The sequence below is a fragment of the Dipodomys spectabilis genome, unplaced genomic scaffold, assembly GCF_019054845.1.
Source record: "Dipodomys spectabilis isolate Male_0828 unplaced genomic scaffold, ASM1905484v1 ptg000108l, whole genome shotgun sequence".
NCBI classification, from domain to species: Eukaryota; Metazoa; Chordata; class Mammalia; order Rodentia; family Heteromyidae; genus Dipodomys; species Dipodomys spectabilis.
Genome location: NW_024870785.1, coordinates 17,082,072 through 17,109,487, shown reverse-complemented (window position 1 = coordinate 17,109,487; position 27,416 = coordinate 17,082,072). Strand labels below are relative to the sequence as shown.

At 45.1% G+C, this 27,416-nt stretch overlaps 1 protein-coding gene across 1 annotated transcript in view; it reads right to left on the bottom strand.

Moving 5' to 3' along the window:
• The window catches only part of Tln2 (talin 2), a 340,653-nt gene extending 313,775 nt beyond the window's left edge, over positions 1-26,878 (bottom strand). The window contains exon 1 of the mRNA XM_042687576.1: positions 26,801-26,878. The gene's annotated coding sequence lies outside the window, so the exon portion shown is untranslated. The remainder of the gene's footprint in view (positions 1-26,800) is intronic.
• Between the last annotated feature and the right edge of the window lie 538 nt (positions 26,879-27,416).

The following is a 27,416-nucleotide window of genomic DNA, read 5'->3' as shown; positions in this document are numbered from 1 at the left end:
TGCGTGTGTGTGTGTGCGTGTGTGCGCGCCAGAACAAAGGTTTGAACTCAGGGCTCTCTGTATTACACTGCTGGAGCTTTACCACTTGAGCTGTATCTCCACTTCCAGCTTTTTTCTGGTTAATATGGAAATAAAGAGTTTCATGAACTTTACTGCCCAGGGTGGCCTCAAACCTTGATCCTCTAGACTTCAGCCTCCTGAGTACTAAGTAACAAGGATTACAGGTGTGAGCTACCAATGCCAAGTTGCTTTCATATCAGGATGGGGCATGCCACGATTGTGAACCACAGGGGACTAGGTTGCCTGCATTCCTGAGCTAAAAAGCAATGTCACTTTGCAAGGAGTGTCGTTCTGTCCCACTGATGCAAAACAAGCAATGGGCCTGGAGAAGTTTACCCTCTGCACTCTGTTCCAAATATATAATCATACAGGAGACCCAGGAAACATGAACCCTGTAGTTAATCAAGAGCACAGAACTAAACACGTACCAACTTCTGATCTTCCATTTTAAAAATGTTTTCACTTGTTTGTACATATTTATTTGGTGAATGGATGTTAATTTGCTCTTTCCACATTTTTCTAAATAGGGAAATCTTAAGAAAGCAGGACTAACTTGTTATTAAGCTCTTAGGGATTCCTCCAACATCCAAACATAAACCACCAAACTCTCAAGTGAGGCACTTGTCAGTGTTTGGTCTCAAAATTCCAGAATCTGGGGCGACATCATTTTCAGGCACGAACCTTGAGGAACCAGACAAACGGCAGAGACATAGTTGCCGTTAGTCAACCTTGGAGGGCTTGCTCTGATGTCTTGCGGATATGACACATGTTTCAGTTGCCTAATTATATAATTATCCAGTCTCATGTTTATTATGTCATCAGTGTGCAAATTATATCCACAAGTATATGGGAGAGAATTCTGGGCCTTAATTAGGTGTTTATCCCTAGGGCTGTGCTGTTCTAATCTCAGATTCATCATTATTGAGCTAGGTCTTTTTCTCATGTTTGTGTTAATGTAGAGGCATGCACAGAATAAAGGCATTTTATCAGTGTTCAACAATGGACCATACACATCGGTGGTCACATAAGATTATACCACCTGGAGCCATCTTCAGCTCATGTAAGCATACCATAATGACTGCATAGTGATGCCAACCCATGATGCATTGCTCACCTGGAATCTCTCTGTTGTACAACTACAGCCAACTCTCAGAACGGAAGCCACTGGTATACAGAAACGTGGCTATACATCATTAACTCCAACAAGGGGTAGCTTCCCTGGCCCAAATTGCAGGCTCCCAACTAATCCAGATTAAGTGTAATTTAGAGGATAAAGGAAGAAAATAAAAGTCCTACTCAGAGCCAACATTCCTCTCAGCAAGGATAGCTTGGACAGGAAATGGCAGTTGTAGAATTAGGGGCTTGGGGGATTTGGGGTTTTGTTTTTGTGTTGGCAGTACTGAGATTTGAACTAAGGGTCTTGTGCTTGTTAGGCACAAGGTGTTCTACCACTCTGAGCCAGATTTCCCAAACCTTCATGGCTTTATTTTTCAAATAGGGTCTTGCACTTTTCACCCAAGGCCATCATTGAAACTTAATGCTCCTCCTCTTGCTCCTCCTCTTCTCCTATAGCTGAGATTATAGACATGAAACATAACACCCAGTTTTTTGTTTGTTTTGTTTTGTTTTTGCTGCTCCTGGGGCTTGAACTCAGGGCCTGGGCTCTGTCCCTGAGCCTTTCTGTGCTCAAGACTGGCGCTCTACCACTTGAGCTACAGCACCACTTCGGGCTTTTTCTGTTTATGTGGTACTAAGGGCTTCATGCGTATTAGGCAAGCACTCTACCACTAAGCCACATTGCCAGCCCACACAGTTGTTGTTGCTTTTCTTTTTTTTTTTTTTGAGGGGGAGGGGTGACTTGAGATGGAATCTCAACAACTTGTTTACCCAGGCTAGCCTGGAACCATGATCCTCTCACTCCATGCCTCTTAGTAGCTGGGACTACTTGTGGTACCACCATGTCTAGCCCCACTGAATCTGGTAGTTGCTTTATCTGTGTTGTAAATTGAACCATGTATGGACCCCATAAAACGGATATGCTGTTTACACACATGTATGTTTATTTCCCATGTAAAAAATACAACAGTTATTTAACTTGTCAGACAATGATATATCCTCAAAAGCAATTAAACTGTATCAGAATTCTCTTACTTTAGCTGGGCACTGGGCTCACACTGGTAATCCTACTACTCAGGAGCCTGAGATCTGAAGATTAAAGTTTGAAGCCAAGTTAGGTGGAAAAGTCTATGAGTCTTTTATCCCCAATTAACCAGCAAAAAGCTAGAATTAGGGCTCAGGTATAAAACACCATCTCGAGCAAAAAAGCCAAGCAAAAGTGCAAGGTCCTAAGTTCAAGTCCTAGTACTGCCTCCCCCTCCCCCCGCCAAAAAAAGTGTTTGCTCTTCTTAACAGCAATCTCCACATTCAGTTGTGGTTAAGAATCTAAAAAGAGAGGGCTGGGAAGGTGGCTCAGTGGTAGAGCGCTTGCCTTGCATGCCTGAGGCCCTGGGTTCGATTCCTCAGCACCACATAAGCAAAAAAAGAAAAAAGCAGGAAGTGGCGCTGTGGCTCAAGTGGTAGAGCCATAGCCTTGAGCTGAAGAGCTGAAGGACAGCGCCCAGGCCCAGAGTTTAGGCCCCACGACCGGACCAAAAAAAAAAAAAAGAAGAATCTAAAAAGAGAGTGAAGGAAGTGTGACATTGCAGTTATGTAACTGCAACCCTTTGTATATCACTTTTACAACAACAATAAAAAAAAATTGAAGAATCTAAAAAGATTTACCTGTTTGTATAAGCAGGCAAGTTTTTTGTTGTTGTTGTAGGGCTTTTTCATTTTGTTTTTTTTGTTTTTGCCAGTCCTGGAACTTGAACTCAGGGCCTGGGCCCTATCCCTGAGCTTCTTTTGCTCAAGGCTAGTGCTCTACCACTTGAGTCACAGTGTTGCTTCCAGCTTTTTCTGCTTATGTGGTACTGAGGAATTGAACCCAGGGCTTCATGCATGCTAGGCACGCTTTATCCATCCCCTTTGGTTCTACCAGGCAAGGGAGAAACCTGTCTTAGAATGGCCAGCTGGTCAAGACAGGTTGGCCTCCAAAACTTTCTTCTTTGAAACAAGTTTACAATCCTGCTCCTACTGTTGTTTTTCAAATAAAGTCTAGAGGGACAAACATTATGTGTCTACACTAAACACAGACCGCAGTAACCAAGCACAGAAGGAAATGTCTGAGCATCCATAAAGACAAACAAACAAAAGAAGGTTCTGGTTGTAAACCTTTACTGTCTGCATGGGGCCACTGCGGCCAGATGTTATCTTTCTTCCTCTTCCCAAGGCTCCTCTACAGAATTTCTGAAATTCCTCATTTAAAAAGAAGAAATGTACCCAAGAAAGGTAATATTTATGGACCATGGAGCCTTGTCTTCCAATAAACAAATGGATCCTCCATCTTTCTTTAAAAGCAGACTGTAAAGAATTGAGACATGGCTCAGACAAGTGTTTGCCTAGAATGCAGGAGGCATTGAATTCAATCCTCTAGGACAGCCAGAGAGAGAGAGACAGAGACAGAGACAGAGACAGAGACAGAATGAGAGACTAGAGATGAGAGAGAGAGAGAGAGAGAGAGAGAGAGAAAGAGAGAGAGAAGAAAAATGTAGACTATGGAAATGGGCCTGTGGAAACTTGAGAATATCAGAATAGAGGAAGAAGCTAGGTGTCACCTGATATCTCTCCCCACTTACAGACTCTTTGAAGAAGCAAACTCAACTACAGAGTGAGGAGTAAGAGCAAGGTCATGTGAATGTCTATGGTCTGACACTATATTTATTGACAGATGTATTTATTGATAGCTGGATGTTGCTCACTTCTATAATCCTAGCTACTCAAGAGGCTGAAACCTGAGAATTTGAATTAGAAGCAAGACTGGGCAGAAAAGTCTACAAGACTCTTCAATTAACCACCAAAAAGCAGGAGCTGTGGCTTAAGTGGCAGAGTGCTAGCTTTGAGTAAAAAAACTAAACTAAAATGCAAGGCTTTGAGTTCAATCCCTACTACCAGCAACCTCAACACACATACACACACACACACACACACACATACACACACATACACAGATGTATTGGTGTCTCCCATGTATCTGTCACAGGGAACAATCTTCCAGGTAAGAGCCAGACAATGACAGGTTGTTATGCATCACTATTTAAATACTGGGTATATTTGGGATTTTTGAATATTTGCATTTACATAATAAACTATCTTGAGGATAAGACCCAATCTCAATACAAAAGTTAATAGTCACAGAGACACCTTATATGCACAGCCTGAAAGGATTTTTTTTTCTTATTAAATAATTGGTGTTATTATAAAGGTAGTATACAGAGAGTTACCATTTCATAAATCAGGTAATGAGTACATTTCTTTTTGGACAGTGTCTCTATTTCCTTCACTTTCCCGCAGATTCTCCCTCCTATCCCTGCCCACAAGTTGTATAGTTCATTTACCACATAGTGTCTAATGAGTATCACTGCTGCATTGGTTCACCCTTTCTCCCTCCATTTTTATGCCTCCCTTTCCCCCTCCCCAAAGACAGATAAAACCTGAAGGACACTTCATTGTAATAGTTTTAGTGCTCCAGCATTTTGGCTGTGCCCCTAAGGGGCCAGGGTGGAATTTCTCACTATTGCTATCATGTCAGCTTTCAAGATTTAGATTTTGCTTTTTTTGGGGGGGGGGGAGGGAGGCAGTAGGGGGCAGGTAGGAATGCTCAAACACATTTGAAGGGCAACAGCAAGGGTGAGCAGTCAAACAGGGAGTCTAGACTTCCCAAGGAAGATATCCAAAAACCAAGATCCATGATGATTGCACAGGCTGGGTTGTGGGGCGAGGAAGAGGAAGCTTCAGGGTGTGGGCCTCAGGGCAGGGCTTTTCCAGGAAGCAAAGGAGGGGAGTGACGAGGAAGAGGTGATATGATCAGATTTGCTGGTTGGATGGAAGCCTGGGGGTGGAGTTGAGGGGTAACAGAGAGAGGGACACTGAGAAACTGTCCCCAAAGGCTAGTGATTTGGTCACACTACAAACGGAGGAGGAGGAGGAGGAGGGGAGGGGGAGGGGGAGGGGGAGGAGGGGGAGGAGGGGGAAGAGGAGGAGGAGGGGGAGGAGGAGGAGGAGGGGGAGGGGAGGGGGAGGGGGAGGAGGAGGGGGAGGGGGAGGGGGGAGGGGGGAGGGGGAGGTAGGAGCTGCACATGGAAAGGGGCTAATGCTTGTTTAGTAAGGGCAGAGAAGGCTGTCCTTTGAACTTCAGCATGGATAGCAAAAACCAGCAAAAGTGCAGGAGCAGCACTGGAGCTTGATTCCAGACCCGAGGGGCAGAAGGACACCTGGACAGAACGAGCCCTGACCTTACAGAGAGGCCCCATCACTCCATCGCCCTGGAAAGGAGGAGAGGCTTTTCCCCTCACATCCTGTGCAGAGCCCACTAGGGTTTCTATCAGAGCATGGGCTGGGTTTACTCATTGCCCTTACCCCCTAGTACCTAGATTTTTTTATCCATGGATTTTTTTTTTTTTTTTGGTCGGTCATGGGGCTTGAACTCTCGGCCTGGGCGCTGTCCCTCAGCTCTTCAGAGCAAGGCGAGTGCTCTACCGCTTGAGCCACAGCACCACTTCCGAGTGCCTAGATTTTTTTTAAAAAACATATCTGGTCAATACTGGTTACATCAGTGCTTCTCAACTGGGGTGATTCTCCGCCATACCCCAGTATGGCACATTAAGCAATGTCTGGAGACATTCTTCACTGTCACAGCTGGGCAAGAGGCATGCTGCTGGCATCCGGTGGGTAGAGTCCAGGAACATATGGCAGGCAGCCCTTTTCCTCCCCCAAACATCAACTACCCAGCTCCAAAGGTCAATGTACCCAGGTGAAGGAGGGGGGGTAAAATTAAACTAAATAAGTGAGTAAATGAGAGGCTCTAGGGGGTGGGATAAGAACTCACAGGGTCCCCTCAGGACTGGGCCTACTACAGAAGAGGGAATGTCAGGTCAGCTCTATATTTCCAACCTGGCCCAGGTGAGTCTGGCCAAGTCTGTCCATCTCTCATTCCAACTTTCTCTTCTGCTGCTTCTTCAAGTCCCATTTGGGGAGCTCATCCCAAGCCACTCCCCATGTGGAAGGTATTTCAGGGGTGATTACAGCCAGGCTGAGGTAGAAGCTTGCAAAATAGGATTAAAAAAAAAAAAAAATAAGAAAACTCTATGGTAGACAGAACTTGATGGCTTCCCTGGCCATAAATCTGTGCAAGGCCCACAAATCACCTCTCACAGTACCTGGGAGACATACCCAGTGCCAGTCCTCCTCTTCTGATCCATGTGTCCTAATGCCTATGGACAAGCTGCTTACTATCATGTATAGCCCTCCAAATTTGCATGCCCACCCCTGTCCCTGCATCACTGAAAATGCCCATGAAGCATTCACACCAATTAACTTAGGGTCCTGGATGCCTCCAATGCCACAACAAGTTCTCTTGTATCTACCTCATAAAGAGCCTTGGGACCAGCTTGTCCTTTCCCTTTCTCTGCCCATTTGACAAGCTGTCAGTATCTCTGCTCTCCCAGGTGACGGTGAGCCTTCCAGAGCAAGGCTTACTCAAACTCTTGTGGTCAGATATAAATGGAGGAAAGAGTTCTGGATGGCTTATTAAAAATGCAGCTTTAGCAGCTTTGGATAGTGCAAAAAGAATATGAATCCCCCGTCTGAGAAAGCCCAGAAAGTGACTTGGCTGCAGACATTTCCAGACCACACTTGGTCCAATGGCTTTAGGATCTCGGCCTCTAGAGAGCAGGCAATGTGGTCAGCTCAGTCCTAACACTCACCACAAGGCAGAGCCACCCAAGGAATGTTTGCTGAAGGCTTGGAAAAAAAAAAAAATACCACGAAGCTACAGACCAATAAGCAATAAGGATGGTGAATTTCCCCTCTAGATCAGAGTCAAGACCCTGAAAGAGGTGAGAGGACCCGGGGGGGGGGGGGGGGGGGTTCCTGAGGCATCTGGTACCAGAGTCCAAAGAAATGGGGAAGGAAAAGGTTGAGCCCACAGGTCCAGGTTGTGCCTTCCTACTACGAATCTCCAGGCTGTCACTCAGTAGCCTACAGAGAAGCTGGAAAGATAATGTTGAGTAACAGCAGGGATCACTTCCAAGACTCCAGAGGTTTCTCCAGGACCCTCTGAAGACAGGGTCTCCAGACAAAAAGTTCCATGGAAATAGACTTCCTATAGTCAAAGAAAGGCAATTCCTATGACCAAATCTTTCGCATTCTTATCCAGTGAAGAAGCAGTCAGTGGGTTAAAAAGACCACAAATAAAAGGGGGGAAAATAGTAATTGAACTCTAGATTACATAACTTGCCTGCCATACTCAAACCACTTGAGCCATACCTCCTGTTGCTTTTAGTTTTTCAGATAGCCTGGAAATGAACATTCTTTTGGGCCTGGGACCATGATCCTCCTACTTCCTCATCCTGAGTAGCTAGAACTACAGGTATGAGCCACTCTGCCTGGCTTGCCTCCAGCAGTTCTAACACCAAGTCTAGGTTGCAAGTGGTCTAGGATGATTCACTAGCTTCAGGGCAGTAAGCAGTCTTTCCCCACAAGAGTGTCTTTACCACAAGAGTGGTAAATTAACTAAGCGACTATTACTAAAAGCTATACACTAAGCAGGTTCTACAGAAGAAAGGAAGGAAGGCTGAGACCAACCCTGGTGCCTAACACCTGCAGACAGTGTGATCAAGCACAAAGAAACACCACTTCTCCAATAATGCACAGTTACAGTACCTTGTGTACATGGGGGATAGAGAGAGAGAGATGAGAGGTGAAAGCGGGAAGATGTGCTGCCCCAGCCTTACCCTGACAGGCCAAGACAACTAACAGCAGAATGCTTGGCTCTCTGTCTTCCTGAAAAGCAGCTCCATCTCCGATTTAAAAAAAAAAAAAAATCTGTACAGTTGCAGGGAGCTAATAGCACACAGCTATAATCTAGCAACTCAGGAGGCTGAGATCTGAGGATTGTGGTTCAAAGCCAGCTCATGCAGGAAAGTTCATGAGACTCTTACCTCCAATTAACCACCAAAAAGCTAGAGGTAGAGCTATGGCTCAAGCAGCAGAGTGCTCTGTTGAGCAAAATAGCTCGGGGACAGCACTGAGTTCAAGCCCTAAGACAAGCATACAAGCATACATGCACACACACACACACACACACACACACACACAAAGTAATTAATTGATTAAAACAAAAAACCTGGAAGTGGAGCTGTGGCTCAAATACTAGAGTGCCGTAAAGCCAAACAAGAATACAAGACCTTAGCTGCAATACCAGCACACACACACACAAAAATCAATTAAGTAAACAAATAAGTGTAAGGATATGATTTACTATTCTGTAGGAGGAGGGGCATCCCACAAGTCACAGAGAGATCCAATGGAATTTGCAAATCTGAACTCACAGCCTCATACACCACAGAGACCATAAATTCCAGCCCCAAGAAAAACTTGCCGGTCACAGAGCCCCTTTGGTTGGCTGAGCAAACCCACGATACATACTGTTCCCTGTGCCAGGACAGCCTGGCAGCTGGCATTTCTCTGGATAATCTGCCAGAGAGAGAAGTGGGTGGGGGAAGGGAGGAATCCTGTGTTACTCTGCACAGGGTTTTCCCAGCCTTGAGCAGGAATTGAATGAATGGATACTTTTTAACTGTCCTCTTTCCTCTTTAAGTCAAAGTAAATCCTACCTCAGCAATTAGTTTGTTTCATTTGGAAACACTGTTTCACCAGGAAATGTTGCTCAAACCAGAGGGCTATTTCAGCTGTTACATTCATTCAAAATACCATTTCTGGAGAGGAGTAATGGTATGTTGTAGGGTTTAGCTACATCAGGCAAAAATAACTAAAAGCCAAAAAGGGTAGAAAGTATGGTTCAATGGTAAAGTACCTAGCAAGTGCATCACCCAGGGTTCAAACTTCAGTTTAAAAAAAAAAGTCATGTGTTGATGGCTCAAGTCTGTAATCCTAACTACTATGGAAGCTGGAAATCTGAGGAACTGGTTTGAAGCCAGTCTGGGCAAGGTCAGTAAGATCTTATCTTCAATTAACCAGCTCAAGTGGTAGAGTGTTAGCCATGAGCAAAAAAGCTAAGTTCAAGCCCCAATACTGGCGCATGCACGCACATGCACACGCATACACACACACACACACACACATACATACACATACTACAAAAAATTCAACCATTCAAAACTTTCTAGCACTGCTGACAGTTATTCCTCTGTATCATAAGGTAATTTGTCCCAGAACCACCCCCTGCCTAACAGGTATCAAAATCTGTGACTGTCCCAGTCTCTTATATAAAAATGCTAGAGTATTTGCATATAACCTATGTACAACCTCCTGAATACTTTAAATCATCCTAGTTACTTATAATACCTAATGCAATGTAAATTTTATGTAAATTATTGTTAAACTATATTGTTTAGGGACTAATGAAATGGAAATAGCCTATACATGTTCAGCACAGATGCAATTTTCATTCCAACATTTTCAAGTGGTAGTTGGTTAAATCCAAGGATACGGATCCTTCAGAGACAGAGGACTCACTAATCTGAGTGGATTTAATTTCTCAATAGATTGTGTGTGTGTGTGTGTGTGTGTGTGTGTGTGTGTGTGTGTGTAGATAGATGTACCTATGCATGTATATGCACCAAATATATACATGTATATGTCTATACACACAGTTTATACATACACCACAGACACAGACACAGACACAGACACACACACACACACACACACACACATACACCATAGTTCAACCAATATAACAGGATTAAGAAGTTATGGCCAGGCACTAGAGGTTCATGCCTATAATCCTAGCTACTACTCAGGAGGCTGAAGTCTGAGGATAAAGCTTTGAGACCAGCCCAGGCAGAAAAATCATTGAGATATTTATCTCCAATAAAACCCCAGAAAGCCAGAAGTGGAGGGGTGGTTCAAGTGGTAGAGTGCTATCCTTGAGCGAAAAAGGTCAGGAACAGAACCTAGGCTGAGTTTAAGCCTCAGGACCAGCACGTACCCCCATCCCTCCCCCAAACACAAAAAGAAGTTGTAATGGGCTGGTGGACACAGCCAACACCCATGGAAGGACAAGCATAAATTCAGTGCACTTGACCTGTCTCAAATCCAACTTCCTAAGGCAATTGTCCTTGACCTCTGCAGCCCAATGTGCTAGTTAGTTAACAACAGACCCTGGACCACTAATGAAGGGCTTAGCGAACAGAAACAAAATGAGCATATGCATCAAACCATTTTTAACACAGATGTGCAATCTACTGCTAAACCGTGTGGCAAAGACATTGCAGGCTTCAGATTTCCTGCACAAGCAATCTGGCATTTTGTCACAGGTATAGATGACTACATCCTCTCCAGGCCCATACATTAGAGCCCTTTCCGATTCCCTACTTAGGCTGAAAGAATTGCTATAAACTCCCAGCCTTCCTACATTTTCATTTTAAAAGCTTAATGCACACCTGTCCCTGTGGATCTTGGCAAAAGCATATAAATCCTTGCCCAATGTTGAACATAAACATTCTGTGGCCATTGCTATTGCAGAGGTTTCCCCCAGTTCCCTCTCCCCTTCTGTCATTATCTGAGGCCCAAAGCCAAGACAAACAGCTTAGTGTAGCATCTCCAGCAATGGGGATACTTACTGACCTGTCATTTTTCTTTCCTGACCTTCATCCCTTGTACATATAAGGGAGACTAGCAAATAAAATCAGCAGTTTAAAATAGTCTATTTCATTAAAAAATAATAATAACCCACTATGCTGGCTTTAAAGTGGGGGTAGGGCCAGCACATCTGGTTCCCATCACTGTAATTTAATACTCTTAGCATCTCCCACCCAAGATGGAAGGCAACAGTACAAGGGGTGGCACAGGGGACTGGTAAGATCCCTTCACTGTGACCAGTCCTTGCCTAGAACCCAAAGTGTGATCTGGGACAGAGGGAAGCCCTAACCTCATTCCAAGTCTACCAGGCCAGGACAACAGGACTACTAGTAATATGATTCGAGGGGCTAATGAATTTGTAATGATCTTTCCTTTTCCTCTTGATTTTATCTGCAAGGATTTCAATTCTCCTTAGAGAATCGACAGGGACCGGAGCACTGTGCATTTCTTTCTGGTGAACATGCTCTCTTTGCTTGTCCTGCCTGTCTGTCCTCTACTCTCTGGAGCTTGGCAGTCTCTCCACTTGCCTCATTCAGTCTCTCTGAGCTGGGGCTGGGATGAGAAAAAGCCCCCAAGAGACATTCCCAAATTGGCAATGAGCTTTCCCTGACTAATGTTGAGCACAGCAGGCCTTTAGTTTCCTCAAATAAGCTTCTAATTGTCTTTTTGGAAATATGCATGGACACTTATTTCAAACCATTTGGCAAGTACCTTGCAGGGTAATTTCTCTGACTTTGAAGAAGGAGAATTTAAGAGTTTGGAGGAGCCAGGCACTGGTGAGTTAGATCTGTAGTTCTAGTGAATAGGGAGGCTGAGATCTGAGGACTGAGATTCAAGACCAACCAGGTCAGGAAAGCCTGTGAAGTGTTTATCTCCAATTAACCAGCAAAGAGCCAGAAGTAAAGGTGTGACTCAAGTGGTAGAGTATTAGCCTTGAGTTTGAAAAGGCTCAGTTCTGAGTTCAAGCCCCAAGACCTACACACACACACACACACACACACACACACACACACAAGTTTAGTCTATATCTGGGGGAAATCTGAGATTCTATGGTTCCAATGGGTTTCCAGGTGGTGCAAATTTCACCAGTCCATGCATAGGTCAACCTTAAGTTGCGATTTGAAATCAAATCCAAAATATCCCAGTTAAGAATCTCATGAGGGAACTAGTCAAACATACCACACTCAGGCCTGGAAATTTGTAGTAAAGTAGTAAACTGAAAAAATACTTGGATGAGTCATATAACCAGAGAAGTTTGTGTGCCCCTCAACTTTTCCTTCCATCTTTTATTCAAAGCTCCCACACAGTTTGACACTGGTGGCCCACACCTATAATCCTAGCTACTCAGGAAGCTGAGATCTGAGGATCACAGTTCTAAGACAGCTCTGGAAAGAAAGTCCGCAAGACTCTTACCTCCAATTAACTAGCAAAAAAGCCAGAAGTGGAGGTGTGGATCAAGTGGTAGAATACCAGCCTTGAGTGAAAAAGCTAAGAGACAGCTTCCAAGCCCTGATTTCAAGTTCCAACACTGGCACAAAAATACATTAAATAAATATATGTCTCAATGACATAGAATTAATTTTGGTTCCCTTTTCTAAAAGGAAAGGTCTCTATTCTTTATTGTTATTTTTTAAGCAGTTACACAAAGAGGGATTTCAGTTCAACATGTCAGTGTGTGAGTCCAATGCATCTTGATCAACATCACCCCTTTCATCATCATTCTCCCCCACCAGTCTCCATTTTGCCAGAAGGAAGAACATAGAACTGAAAATACTATCTTCAGAGAGGATGATCAGTTGCTAAAATACCTGCCAAGTATGGATGTAGATTACCAAGATCTATTGTATTGGCAGTCAGTACACATTTTAACAAATGTAGTAATTATGGGGCTGGGAATGTGGCTCAGTGGTAGAGTGCTTGTCTAGCATACATGAAGTCCTGGGTTCAATTCCTCAGTACCACATACATGGAAAAAGCCAGAAGTGGCACTGTAGAATGCTAGCCTTGAGTAAAAGAAGCTCAGGGACAGTGCCCAGGCCCTGCTCAGGAATGGTGCTCCCCCCCAAAAAAAGTTATAATTAAAAACTATAAACTAGGCCAAAATAGTATCACAACCCAGAAAGGGAAAACAAATGCTGCTGAGAACAATCTATATTCAAAACCTGTATGTTCACATCTGAATCACCTTCTTTTCCCATTTGCAAGCATTTACCAATTTTGACGTTTGTATACAGAGCTCAGGAATACAAGCATTTTCATCAAAGGCTATTCCTAACCACTTATGCGATTTAAAACCACAGAGCTTCCTTGAATTAAGCCCAAAAATCTTCAGTATAGTTCACATACTATCCCTACATCAAGGAACATCACTTTTTTCTTTTCCAGTCCTAGGGCTTGAACTCAGGACCTGGGCTTTGTCTCTGAGCCTCTCTGTGCTCAAGGCTAGTGTTCTACCACTTGAGCCACAGCACCACTTCTGGCCTTTTCTGTTTATGTGGCACTGAGGAATTGAACCAGGGCTTCATGCATGTTAGGCAGGCACTCTACCACTGAGCCACATTCCCAGCCCCAAGGAACATAACTTTTTAAGACTTACCTTAAAAATGAATTACAGCTGGGCACCAGTGGCTTATGCCTGTAATCCTAGCTACTCAGGAGGCTGAGACCTGAGGATCGCAGTTCAAAGCCAGTCCAGGCAAGGAAAGTCCCCGAGACTCTTTATCTCCAATTAGCCACCAGAAAACAGGAAATGGCGCTGTGGCTCAAGTGGCAGAGCACTCACCTTGAGCTGAAGAGTTGAGGGACAGTGCCCAGGCCCAGAGTTCAAGTCATAATACACACACACACAGAGACACACACACACACACAGACACACAGACACACACACACACAAAATTACATGCTGGGAATATGAAAGTGGTAGAATGCTTGCCTAGCATGCATAAAGCATAGCATGATTCCTCTGTACCACATAAACAGAAAAAGCCAGAAGTGGTACTGTGGTCCAAGTAGTAGAGCACTAGACTTGAGCACAGAGAGGCTTAGGGACAGAGTCAAGGCCCCGAGTTCAAGCTCCAGGACTGGAAAAAAAGAAAAAAAAAAAAAAAAGAAGTACATGTGCTTAGGTGTTTTTTGTTTTTTTTTTTTTTAAAAAAAGGTAGAATGTGATACTTCAAAAACAAAAATGCTATCTAGAAATCTATTGAATTTACTGCAGGAGAAAGCCCTGGTAGCTTTGGACTAGACCAACAGCATCACAAACCAGAAACACATGCTGCTAAGAACAATCCACATCTGTAACTCTTATGTGTGGAGAGATGTGATTGTCAAGTCCTGGTTCAGCAGTATTCAAACCAGTAGACCTAACAATTTTCTGATGATGAAAACTACAAGTTCTTGTGCTCCTAATAGTCTTATCAAATCAGAATCTGAGCATCATCTAACTACAATATTTATTCTAAATCCCAGGTAACCCAGAGGTGGTGAGCCCAGGACACGCTCCAAGAAATATGTTAAGATGGTGAATCACTTGGACATTGGTCCTGAGTATGGGTTATCATCCATATGCTAATGGACACATTTTAGAGGTGGTTTCAGAAGTTAAGTTGTTGCTCAAGTGGTTGCCAGGCACATTTATAAAACTTCAGATCCACGGAAAGGCCTTATGATAACATACATCAGAGAGGGAGCTGCAAGGCATCTGCAGGCTCCACTGTGCAGTCTTGAGTTTGTAGCAACCATCACAGGATGAGACCACACACCACCCCCAAGTGCACCAGTAAAAACAGCAAGTGATCTACCATCTTTTACAACTTCAACTTCAAAGTCACCCCTACCCAGCCAGCTCACACCCTGCCGTCAGAGCAGACTCAAGGTCATCCTCTGGCTGCCCATTAGCTTGTCTGGGAGCTGGTTAAATCTAGCATATCCTGTCCTGCACACCTAAGCTGTAACTTCACCAAGAGAACTTAATAATAAAAGCCCCTGAGAAAGGCAATTTTCTCAAACCAAATGCAGTTTTCCTTCTCATATAAGTAGGACAAAACACAGTGGAAAACTGCCAGAAAATTAAATTTCCCCAAAGAGAAAAAGCCCCAAAGGGCTTTTTATTAAAAGCCTTTTCTATGTGCATAAGAATGGAACCCTACAGGGTCTCACTTAGTAACAGGATGAGGTGCTATAGAGCCAGTAGCAAACTGGGACCCTGTGAAGATGGTTGTTCTACATCCCGAAGAGTCTGGGTCTGCCCAGTGTGCAGGCCAGCAAGGGACTGCCTTTACTTTCTCCACATCCTTTTTAGACGGCCTTGCCTAAGATCTTCCCTAGGGTGCAACCTCTCCCTTTGAGATTTGGTTCTGTGAGTCCAGTACACATTAGCAATTAGCAGTTTAACATACTTCTCCAAGTCCAACACCACATCCCCCCCCCCAAAAAAAAACAAAACAAAACGGAGAAATTAGCTGAGGATCTTCAGCAAGATGAGGCTCCAATACCAGGTCTGCCAGAAGCCATATCCCTCTCTAAGCCTTAGTTCTTTCCCTATTAAAGTAGGGGCCAACCTATAACCATCCCTTCTCTAATAATAGCAATACTAATAAGGAATAAACTTCCTTCAAAAAGAGCTCAGATATCCCATAAGAACAAAAGTTTTCTCTTCTTGGGTATTAAACCAAACTCCTTTGTGGATGATGCCTTGAGCTATCTAGGTGGACATGTTACCCACTGGGAAGCTCCTTTAACCCAGGGAGGGAGTGACAAGTGTGAGGCCAGTAGGGAATCCTTCAAGGAGAATACTAAGCCTCTTAAAGTGGCTCAAACCCAGGAATAATCCATGCTCCCCTTCGAGGATTTGTTATGTGTGACCTAGGGCCACACTTGGTTGTAGCTACACTCAAATCAAATTAGGGACTAGAGACAGGTGCCAAGTTATGAAATGAGCAATCTGGAGGCAAAGCAAATGGAAAAGAGAAGGGAGGAGTTTTCCTTTAAACATGTCAAGCATTAGGGCTCTTTAAACTGGATTCTAGCTTGAGCAAGCACAACCCCACCCATCTGCTTCATTCCTCAATGGGCTAAGCCTATGAGAAGTCTCTCCCTGTGGTCAAGTGGTCTCTGGGGACCAGTGATTTGCCAGAACTTTAAGGTCAGTGACAAACACTTCAGACAAGTCAATTTATTGTCTTCAATCCAGCAACGAAAGTTACCAAGAAGACATCTTAAGTGCCCCCTCTTTAGAGATAAACAAGAGAGAGGCAAGCATTTGTCTCTGTTGAGCTGTCTCCTACAAGTGCCTCCTGTCACTCAACAAGGATTTAGCAAAGATGTGCTCATTCACTGGATACTTGACCCCCAGCTCGCAGCATGTGACTTAAAATAATATACCACAAAACACTACTTATCCATCTAACAGGATGCTCTTCTTGGCTCAGTCTGGAAGACTCCTCATCCAAGGCTAACTTCTGAAACCAAGAAGACTCTTCATCAATTATTCATTAAATTTTTGTTGTTGTTGAGAATGTACTATTTACATTCAACACAAGCAGTGTCATAGATATCTGGGAACTCAGCAGTAGACGGTGGTTTCTCTTCTAGAGCTTATATGCTAAATGCCATGAAATGGATAATAAATTCATCACATCTGTGATATCACAGAATGACAAGGAAGTTGAGAGTGGAGCCAGGGGATGCCAGCAATTACCCCTCAAGAACTAAGACTGGAAGAGGTTTCTTTTTTTTTTCTTTTGGTCAGTCATAGGGCTTGAACTCTGGGCCTGGGCGCTGTTCCTCAGCTCTTCAGCTCAAGGCTAGCACTCTACTGCTTGAGCTACAACGCCATTTCCGGTTTTCTGGTGGTTTATTGGAGATAAGAGTTTCACGGACTTTCCTGTCTGGGCCGGCTTTGAACCTGGATCCTCAGATCTCAGCCTCCTGAGTAGCTAGGATTACAGGCATGAGCTACCAGTACCCGGCTTGGAGGAGATTTCTAAATGCAGTGACATGTGACAGTGCAGCCCAACTTTCATAAGCTAAGAAAACAATGTCTAGCAAGAAAGCAAGCTCTGGAGCATCCAGGTACGGGGGTGGTGTCCCAAAGAGCAGGCAATCACCTGCTAAGTGCCACAGAGAGGCTGAAGAAGCCCACTACCAGTTTGCCCTTGGATGCCGTTGGCCACTTGGATGCTTCTGGTACTTTAAGAAATGAGGGGTTGGAGGTGTGGCTCAGGTGGTATAGGGCCAGCAAGTGAGAGAAACTGTCAGATACCAAGTTTGAGTCCCAGTCTTAAACAAAAAAAATAGGGCTGAGAGGTGGCTCATGGGCTGGGAAGGTGGCTCAGTGGTAGAGCGCTTGCCTTGCATGCATGAGGCCCTGGGTTCCATTCCTCAGCACCACATAAGCAGAAAAAGCAGGAAGTGATGCTATGGTTCAAGTGACAGAGTGCTAGCCTGGAGCTTAAGAGCTGAGGGACAGCACCCAGGCCCAGCGTTCAGGACTCATGACCGACAAGAAAGAAAGAAAGAAAGAAAGAAAGAAAGAAAGAAAGAAAGAAAGAAAGAAAGAAAGAAAGAAAGAAAGAAAGAAAGAAAGAAAGAAAGAAAGAAAGAAAAGAAAGAAAGAAAAGGAAGGAAGGAAGGAAGGAAAGAAAGAAAGAAAGGAGGAAGGAAGGAAGGAAAGAAAGAAAGGAAGGAGGAAAGAAAGAAAGAAGAAAGAAAGAAAAAAGAAAGAAAGAAAGAAGGAAGGAAGGAAAGAAAGAAAGAAGAAAGAAAGGAGGAAAGAAAGAAAGAAAGGAAGGAAGGAAGGAGGAAAGAAAGAAAGAGAAAGAGAGAAAGAAAGAAAGAAAAAAGAGGGAGGGAAGGAAGGAAGAAAAGAAAGAGGGAGAGGAAGGAAGGAAGGAAGGAAAGAAAGAAAGAGGGAAAGGAAGGAAGGAAGGTGGGAAGGAAGAAAGAAGGAAGGAAGGAAAGAAAGAAAGAAAGGTTTCAAGTCAGGTGCCAGTGGCTCAAGCCTGTAATCGTAGCCACCCAAGAGGCTGAGATGGAGAAGAAAGAAAGAAAGAAAGAAAGAAAGAAAGAGAGAGAGAGAGAGAGAGAGAGAGAAAGAAAGAAAGAAAGAAAGAAAGAAAGAAAGAAAGAAAGAAAGAAAGAAAGAAAGAGAGAAAGAGAGAAAGAAAGAGAAAGAGAGAAAGAAAGAAAGAGAGAAAGAAAGAAAGAAAGAAAGAGAGAAAGAAAGAAAGGAAGGAAGGAAGGAAGGTTTCAAGTCAGGTGCCAGTGGCTCAAGCCTGTAATCGTAGCCACCCAAGAGGCTGAGATGCAGAGATTCAAAGACAGTCAAGGCATAAAAGTCCACTATACTCTATCAATAACCAGTAAAAAGCCAACTCCTACCTGACAAGCAAGTACAAGGACCTGAGTTTAACTCCCAATACAAAGGAAAGAAAAAGAAAGGGAAAAAAAGAAATGTTTCAGCAAAGGGGTGAGGCAAATGCCAGAGTGGAATGGATTCAAAAAAGAACTATCAAGGCCAGGTGCTGGTGGCTCATGCCTGTAATCCTAGCTACTCAGGAGACTGAGATCTGAGGATGGAGGTTTGAAGCCAGGCAAGGTAGGAAAGCCCATGAGACTCTCATCTCCAATTAACTACCAAAAAAGCCAGAAGTAGAGCTGTAGCTCAAGTAGTAGAGTGCTTGCCTTGCTTGCACAAAAGCTCAGGGACAATGCCCAGAACCTGAATTCAAGCCCCAGGATGAGCATAGAAAAATAAAAATAAATAGATTCTCTCAACCCTACAATAAACAAAAGCACGTAACCCAAATATTTATTTATTTCAGCCTGGTGAATTTGATAAAAATCAAATTAAATTGCTCTGACTGAGATTCTGACTTTTTGCCCACACTTAGGGTAGGGCACAATTCTACAAAACAGAGTAACTGCTTCTTCCAATGGAATGGTGGTTAAATGTGGTCTCCAGTCAGGAAGCTCAGCCTCTCTGCTAAAATGCATGTGATCAGCCCTCACCTAAGCCCTAAACAGAATTGGAAACTCAGGCTCAACAATTTGGGTTTTAACAAGCCATCAACATGATTCTATTGCATTTTATTTCTTTAATTTTTCAAAAAAAATTGGTTGTGCTGTGATTCTAACTCAGGGCTTTGTACCATTCTACCACTCAAATCATGTTTTCAGCTCTTTGGGCATTAGCTTATTTTTCAAATAGTCTTGAGCTTTATGCCCAAGTTGCTCTCAAACTATGATCCTCCTTCTTGTAAATCCTCAGTGGTTGGGGTTAATTACAGTTATAAACTGCCATGCCAGCCCTTGATTCTGATGCAGTTTAATTCTAATCTCAAACATATATTTCCAACTGTGCTATCTTCTAGGTTGAGTCTGGAAATCCCAACAAGATTCACAGAATTTTTTGTTTGTTTGTTTGTTTTTTAATGTAGGAAGAGGTTTCATTGCTTTTCAAAGTTTGAGTTGTAACTGCTAAGCACTCACCCGTTTTTTCAAGATTTCAAAAATCCCATTGAGGCAAATTTAAAATGGCACAAGTACACCATTAGCTTAACTGAAGAGAGTGTGGAAGAAAACCTGGATTCAATGATGAAGCAGAACCTTTCTCAGGTCTCAAAGAAGAAAGCCAAGGGCTGGGAATGTGGTTTAATGGTAGAGTGCTTGCCTAGCATGCATGAAGCCCTGGGTTCCATTCCTCAGTACCACATAAACAGGAAAAGCTGGAAGTGGCACTGTGGCTCAAGTGGTAGAGCACTAGCCTTGAGCAAAAGAAGCTCAGGGACAGTTCAGGCCCTGAGTTCAAGCCCCAGGGCTGGCAAAAAAGAAAGAAAGAAAGATAGCCAAGTTTGAGAAGGTCTGCTACACCTAGTAACACTCCTCAATGTGCTGGAAGATCTCTCTTCCCCCAAGAGCCACCAATGGCTTTCCCTCAAGCAAAGGCAGATCTGACAAAGTTTAGGCAAAGAAAGTACTAAGAGCTGAGTTATTTCTTCTTTTCTCTTGTGAGTCAGGGATAAGCAACTTTTCCTCAAGCTCTTTTTTACATTGAGGATATGTATGCTGTGGAAAGTTGGGAAGCTCTGCCATGTTAGAACACAAGTAATTATAAATGTCCAAAAGAGATGAGAGATTGCTGTAGAAGGCATCAGAGAAAGTAAGCATGATTGCTTCCCAGCCACCACCATGTCCTCCTCTTCCTCCTCTTCTTCCTCCTCCTCCTCCTTTCTCTTTTTTGCCCAGAATGGTCCCTGTTGGTTTTCCTACTTATTAATGGAATCATTTTTTTAAAGCTGGTTTCATATAGAAATGTCTGCATGTTAGAACAAGTGTAGTAATTAAGATATATATAGAAAAGACTAATTATCTCCTCCTTTCCATTGCTCAATTTAGTTTATTTTATCTTGGGGGACAGTACTGGGGCTTGAACTCAGGAACTAGGTGCTGTCCCTTAGCTTTTTGCTCAATGCCAGCCCTCTACCACTTTGAGTCACAGCTCCACTTCCAGCTTTTTGCTGGTTAATTGAAAATAAGAGTCTCATGGACTTTCCTGATTGGGCTGGTTTTGAACCATGATCCTCAGATCTGTCTCCTGATAGCTAGGATTACAGATGTGAGCCACTGACACCCAGCTGCTTCTAGGTTATTTACTATAATAATCCCATAATAAACATCCTTATATAGAGTGCTTGCACAGTATGAACAAAGCCTTGGATTTAATCTCCAGTCCAAAAACAAATTTTCCCATAGATCTTTACTTGCCAGCATTTCTATTTTGCTTTCGTTTTGTTTTGTTTTGTCCTTGTACTATGGCTTGAACTCAGGGCCTCATGGTCTCACTTAGCTTTCTGATTTAGCTTTTTCACTTAAGGCTTGGGATTTTATCACTTGAGCTATAACTCCACTTCCAGTTTTGTTTGTTTGTTTGCTGGTTAATTGGAGAAGAATCTCTCAAGTTTGTCTGCCAGGATGGCTTTGAACAGGGATCCTCAGATCTCAGCTTTCCAAATAGCCAGAATAAAGATGGGAACCACAAGTTCCTATTATTTGCTGTCACTTTTTAACTTCTGTAAAGCAGGACTCTAAATGTGAAGTTCATAGTCTATGGCTTGCAGGTTCTAAATGTTCACATATATCTTCTCTTAAGCAACCCTTCCCCTAAAGTTAGTTGTAATTGGCAGGACTACCCACAATCAAGAGAACTGCCCCAGCCCCATCTAGCAGATGTTACCAAACTTTTACAAGGTATGCCAAAACAATGAGCTTTAGGGTGTTGTTTTGTTTTGTTTTGCTTGATAGTACTGGGGTTTCAACTCAGGGCCTTGTGTTTGGAAGGCCAGCATTCTGCCAATGGGCTTAATTTTCAATTTGCATTTCTCTGACCACTAGGGAGGCTGGAACTTTTTTGTGTTGGCATGTCTTCTTTGCATCTCTCCTTCTGAGAATCCTTTCTTCGTCTTTGACTGTGGCGTGCTTCACATATCATTTAATAACATACTCTCCCCCTCCTCCTCTATCCACCAGAGACACAAAGTACAAGGGAGTATCACTCTCTGGGGACACAATGTGTGGGCTTTGAGCAAGGGTTGTGTTAGCAGAAGGACATGACAAACCCTCTGGAACATGTGCTAAGTGAGTGAACAGCAGACAAAGAGAAATCTATTTGTTAAAACCGCAGCTAGAAAAGTAGAAAGGAAACATAAATGTTCATTTACTTGTTCTACATTTGTAGAACAGCATTGGTTTGGCTGAAATTAAATTGCTGGTTAAGAGAGGGAAAAAAAACAAAACCATGGTCTTGGCACTGACTTTGAAAATTTGCTGTGAAATGGGCAGCAAATGAGCCCAGTCCTGATTCATAGCCCTGGGCCACACATAAATAAAGGCATAATACAAATAAATACAAAGCATTTGTACCCAACCTTTCTTGTCCACCAGCTGTCATTCAAAGGGCACCTGCCACTGAGCCAAAGACTGTCCGATAATCGAGCTACAAGAGGGGCCTAACTTAAGCATTTTCTTTTTTTATTGCTTTTGTTTAGTCCCAGTCTCTCTCCAAGACTTCCTTACCTTTCAAAATTGCCTGCTTGTTGTAGGGGACTCAGGGGAATTTGGCAGACTTCAAATTCCTTAACTCTTTTAACTTTAGGAAAAACATCTGGTTGTACCCATCATTCATCCCCATTATTTGCAATAGTTTTATTTGGCTTATGTTTTAACTGGTCTCCTTATTAAATATAAAAGCAATAGGATTAAAAAGTTCTAGGGAAGTACTGTAATTAAAAAGCACCAGTTGGATATCTTAAGCTCTAATTCTGGCTTGCTTTTTATATTTTCTTCTTAAAGTTGTTTTGTGCCCAATAATTTTTTTTTTGGAATTATTTAGCTCTTTTTTTCGTACTTCCTATATTAGTTAACCACTACCCAAAATCTCAAAAAAAAAAAAAAAAAAAAAGGCATTATGACTCAAATTGTAGGGGTAAAGATGTCACAGATCACAAATTGGAGTCGCTATCCTAAGAGTCCAGGCATCACACATACACACATACACACACACACACATACAAAGCCTGGGTATGTTGACAAGCAACTTTCCAAAGTACAGAGGCATTTTCTAATCTTTTGAAGCTAGAAAATCTTAACAGGAAAAAAAACAATACAAGGATCTTAACCAGGCCACATAGTTATGCTAATAAGAAATCAGGCAAGATGTTTAAAATGTATATAATGTTTATAACATTTGAAGAAAGGTATAAAAAAATAAATACTAAGTTAGTAAACTTGGGAATAAAGATTAGAAGGTTTGCAACAAGCTTCTCTTGTAACTTTTATTATATGATATTTAACACATGTGCAAGCATACATGTAGCATGTATGTAGCTACAAAACATAATGCTTAAATAAGCATATCTTTAGGTGTTTTTTTTTGTTTTGTTTTATTTTTTGGTCGGCCATAGGACTTGAACTCCAGGCCTGGACGCTGTCCCTCAGCTCTTCAGCTCAAGGCTAGTACTCTACCACTTGAGCCATAGCACCACTTTTGGTTTTCTGGTGGTTTATTGGAGATAAGAGTCTCACAGACTTTCCTGCCAGGGCTGGCTTTGAACCACAATCCTCAGATCTCAGCCTCCTGAATAGCTAGGATTACAGGCGTGAGCCACCGGCGCCTGGCCTACCTAGGTGTGTGTGTGTGTGTGTGTGTGTGTGTGTGTGTGTGTGTGTGTGTGTGTGTGTGTGTGTTTAAAGCATAGTTCATTAAAAAATTTATTGCTCACCACCTGTAACTGTCCTGAACTTCTCTTCTGTTCACCCCAAGTAAAGGGTGAAGGAATAAAATTAGGAGGTATGAAAGAAATGAATAGAATCCACACACACACACACACACACACACACACACACACACACACACAAAACCTAACTAGACCCTATCTTCACTTCAAAATACTCTAGGAGGGGCTGGGAAGGTGGCTCAGTGGTAGAGTGCTTGCCTTGTATACATGAGGCCCTGGGTTCGATTCCTCAGCACCACATAATCAGAAAAGCCGGAAGTAGCGCTGTGGCTCAAGTGGTAGAGTGCTAGCCTTGAGCTGAAGAGCCGAGGGACAGTGCCCAGGCCCAGAGTTCAGGCCCCATAACTGAAAAAAAAAAAACTCTAGGAGACAGTGTTTACACAAACCCTAAACAGGAAGAATGTGAATCAAAATGTCAGCCAAATGTGAATTCAAAACACAACTATAGCTATATCCATACTGAGTACCCCAGTCAGTAATTCATTCAACAGGATCAAGTTTAAAGATAGGCACTTCCCCTTTGGAGATAGAAATACAACATCAGTATCTAAAATAGAGCTCTGATAATTCTTAATTATTTCCTAGATAAATGCCAATAGGAAGAAAGGCAGAGAGAAAACATTTGATCCCAGTTCAAGAGGCCCTTTGTTTCTGTGGCTTTCTTTTCTGCCTATAAGACTAAAACCTTCAGAAACTAGTGGAGGCTCCTGGCAACTGATTTATCTCCTAAATTAGCCATACTGATTTCAGAGACATCTTATCTCGAGTGTTTTCTGTTGTTCTACTGCATGACAAAAAGAAAGAAAAGCCAGGCACTGGTGGCTCAAGCCAGTGATCCTATCTGCCAGGAGACTGAGGATGGAGATTTGAAGCCAGCCTGGGCAGCAAAAATTCTTGCCTCCAATACATTACAAACAAACAAAAAACATCTGGAAATGGAGCTGTGGCTCAAGTAGTAGAGCCCTAGCTTAAACTAAAGCAGCTCTGGGACTGCACCCAGACCCCAAGTTCATGCCCCAGGACCAGCACCTAAAGCAAGAAAGAGAGAGGGGGGGGAGAGAGAGAGAGAGAGAGAGAAAGAAAGAAAGAAAGAAAGAAAGAAAGAAAGAAAGAAAGAAAGAAAGAAAGAAAGAAAGAAAGAAAGAAAGAAAGAGGGAGGGAAGGAGGGAGGGAGGGAGAGAGAGGGTAGAGAGAAGAAAGAGATAGAGAAAGAAAGAAAAAGAAAGAAGGAAGGAAGGAAGGAAGGAAGGAAGGAAAAAAGGAAGGATCCATGCAAATATCCAGCCCACTATCACTATGTTCTTGGTTTTTGCACAGATGTCCCAAGTGAGCAATCAAGGAAGATACAAATCTGGAAAACTCAGTGGGTGACATTCATATTGAGGTACTTCATGCGACAAGTAAGCAAAGCTGCTGCAGATGGATATCTAACACCAGAGGTACATCCCCAAGAACTAAAGATGTGCCCTCCCTCCACACACAGCCCCTTCCCCAGGTTTCCTTTCCATCCTCTCCAATGAAGACCCAACGTGAGGCCATGGCCTCGATTCAATAATAGTTTCACTAAGGAGAAAAAGCTGTAACATTCTTGCACTCAACCCATCACAGAGCAGTAAGCACACCTTCCCTGGCCCCTTCACAAAGCAGATGTCATTATTTAGCTTCAAAAGTAAAGAGTGCAAATGAAGTACAGCTTCTCCATCCCCAGAAGTCATTACCTCCAGGCTCTAAGGAAAACGGCCTGTGCAAGCAACCACATTGGCACACTCATGGACTGAGCTAGGACTCACAACGACGTGGTACTGAGAACATCAGGCTATTTGTAATTTCCGGACACTTTTTAGTCCTTTTTTTTTTTTTTTTTTTTTTCAGAACAACCCCATTCTCCTGTCTTTAATTGTGTCTTTGCAAACACCAACACTTCATCTCTCACTTTCTGGAAATAACCGGGGGCGGGGGGAGGGGTTCTAGTTTTCACTACAAGCCACAGGGAATCTGGCCCAACTTCCGTTCTCCAAGCCATCCAGGCTTGGAGACAGCAAGAATGCAAGTATCCCCCACTTGGCACCCGAAGCCCCCAACTTCTGAAAACGTTCCTCCCCATTCAGCTGGCATCACCCCGTGAGAGCCAAGCACGCAGCAGCAGCAGCAGCAGCAGCAGCAGCAGCGGGCGCCACTGGTGTCGCCACCAAGGCCAAAGAGGCGACAGGAGGCTTCAGGGCAGGCCCTCACCCCGATCGACGAACCTGGGCGCCCCCTTCCCCTGCTAGAGAGTGAGTTCCCGCGCCCCGCCGAGCGCCCCAGTGAGCCCAGGCGCCGGGGACACGCTCGGCACCCAGCGCGGGGCCGCAGGACGCGGTAGAGCGCACGGCTCCGGCGGAGCGCGGGCGGGGGTGGCCGCGGGGGAGAGGGGCGTGTTCCCAGAGCCTGGGAGCCCGAACGCCGCGTCTCCGCCGGACGGGGACCCCGGCGAACCGAACGCTGAGTCCCTGCCCACAGTTCTCCGCCCCCCAAACCTCACCGGGGCCGGCCTGGCGACGTGCTGCAGCCCGAGCGCCCTTGCGGGGACAGCAGCCTCCGCGCCTTGCCTGGGCGCGCAAACTTTCCCAGTGACAATCGCTGCTGCCTCGCGGCAGGTCGCCACGCTCTACCCGGGAGCCTGAAAACTGCAGAAATCGCTCCCCCTTTCCCCCTCTACAACCATTGGAAATATGGCGCCCTCGGACGCCGTTTCTCGGTCCCCGAAATGCCATCTCCGGGTGTCTCTCGGTCCCTGCGCCCGGGCGCGAAATCTCAGCTCACAGGACCCCCCGGGGGGAAAGAGAGGGAGCCGCTCGGCCGCGCGCCAGGCCGGCCACCTCTCTGGCTCCACAATCCTGCCCTCGCTCTCGGCCCGGGGCATCCCCCCCCCCCCCACGTCCCCCACCCCCCAGTTGCGCAGCGGTCAGCAGTTAGTTGGCTGGTTGGAGAGATTGCCAAGTAAAGGGGAGCCCTGGAATCGGGAGGACTGAGACAGTCCGGCACCGGGAAGCAGCTCGGCACGGACCGGCTGTCTTTTTTGCCCCCGGAGCCACCGCTGGAGACTTCTTTGCAAAGTGGCGCTGGAGTCCGGGCGGCCAGTGCTGGAATGAAGCCGCTGCGCCCCGCCAACTATCTGGGCACAGTAGGGGGTGGGGGTGTGTGAGGTTGCCCAGCCAGGGTCGAGGGGACACTCTGGGCGGGCAGGGCTGCCCTTCAAAAGCCCAGTTACCGGAAACCCAGTGGGAACCTCTGAGGAGACCCAGCAGATCCCCACCACCACCACCACCCTCCGTCCCCCCCCGGATAGAAATCCGCTCTGGGTCGCCAGCTGCGAGTGCAACACCGAGGCGATCAGGTCGAGTGTTAGCGATACCATACGTGTGCATTAGACAGGTGCATTCATTTCCATTTATTTTTTTTTTATTTTCCTGCAACATAAGCCCTTCTAGAATATGCAATCTGAGGAGGGATTCATTCCCCCCTGCACTGACATCACTTACCAGATGCAACACGGAGAGGGGAGGGAAAGAAGAAGAAGAAAAAAAAAAAAAAAACACCCACATTTTCCTTCTGGAGAGAAGGGAAGGAAAAGCCACGAAGAAAATTCATGCAACGTGCATGCAGCCCGAGGAGGAGGAAAAGCCCGAACGAGCCGTGCGCCTTACCGGGGGTTGCATTTACTGTGTCATTGCCGAGCGCCTGCCTCCGAGTGCAGCCGGCGTTTCCCCCGCCCGCGCGCCCGGCCGCCGCTCCGCTCTCGCAGCCGCCTCAGCCGCCGCCGCCGCCGCCGCCGCCGCCGACTCCCGGCGCGGAACAAGAGCCGAGGGCGAGCGCGAGCGCACGGCCCGCGAGCGCCGGGAGCGCAGGAAGCGCGTCATCACTCGGGGACGACGCGGCTCTGGTGGGCGCCGGCGCCTTTCGGCACCCCGAGCCGGGGCTGGCACCGGCGCCGATGACCCCCCGCCTGCGTCCAGATTCCCACGGCGCCGGGCCGGGAAGCTCTACACGGGAAGGCGCGGCGCCCGCGGAGCTGTCGTGGAGAGGGGGCGCAGGGTGACCCCCCAGTTCCCCAGAAGTCGGGCTTTGCCGTGTGAGGGGACTGGGGATGGGGATGGGGGGGGCACCCGGGATCTAGGGGGCTCCTGAGTCCACAAAGTGACTTCCAGGGAGCCCCTAGCCGGGCCCTGGAGGACGCGGGGTGTTGGTTCCACCCCCCAGAGAACGCGGACGAGGGGTGAGGTCCCGCGGCCATGCGGGGGGCGGGATCCCGGGCGAGCCTGC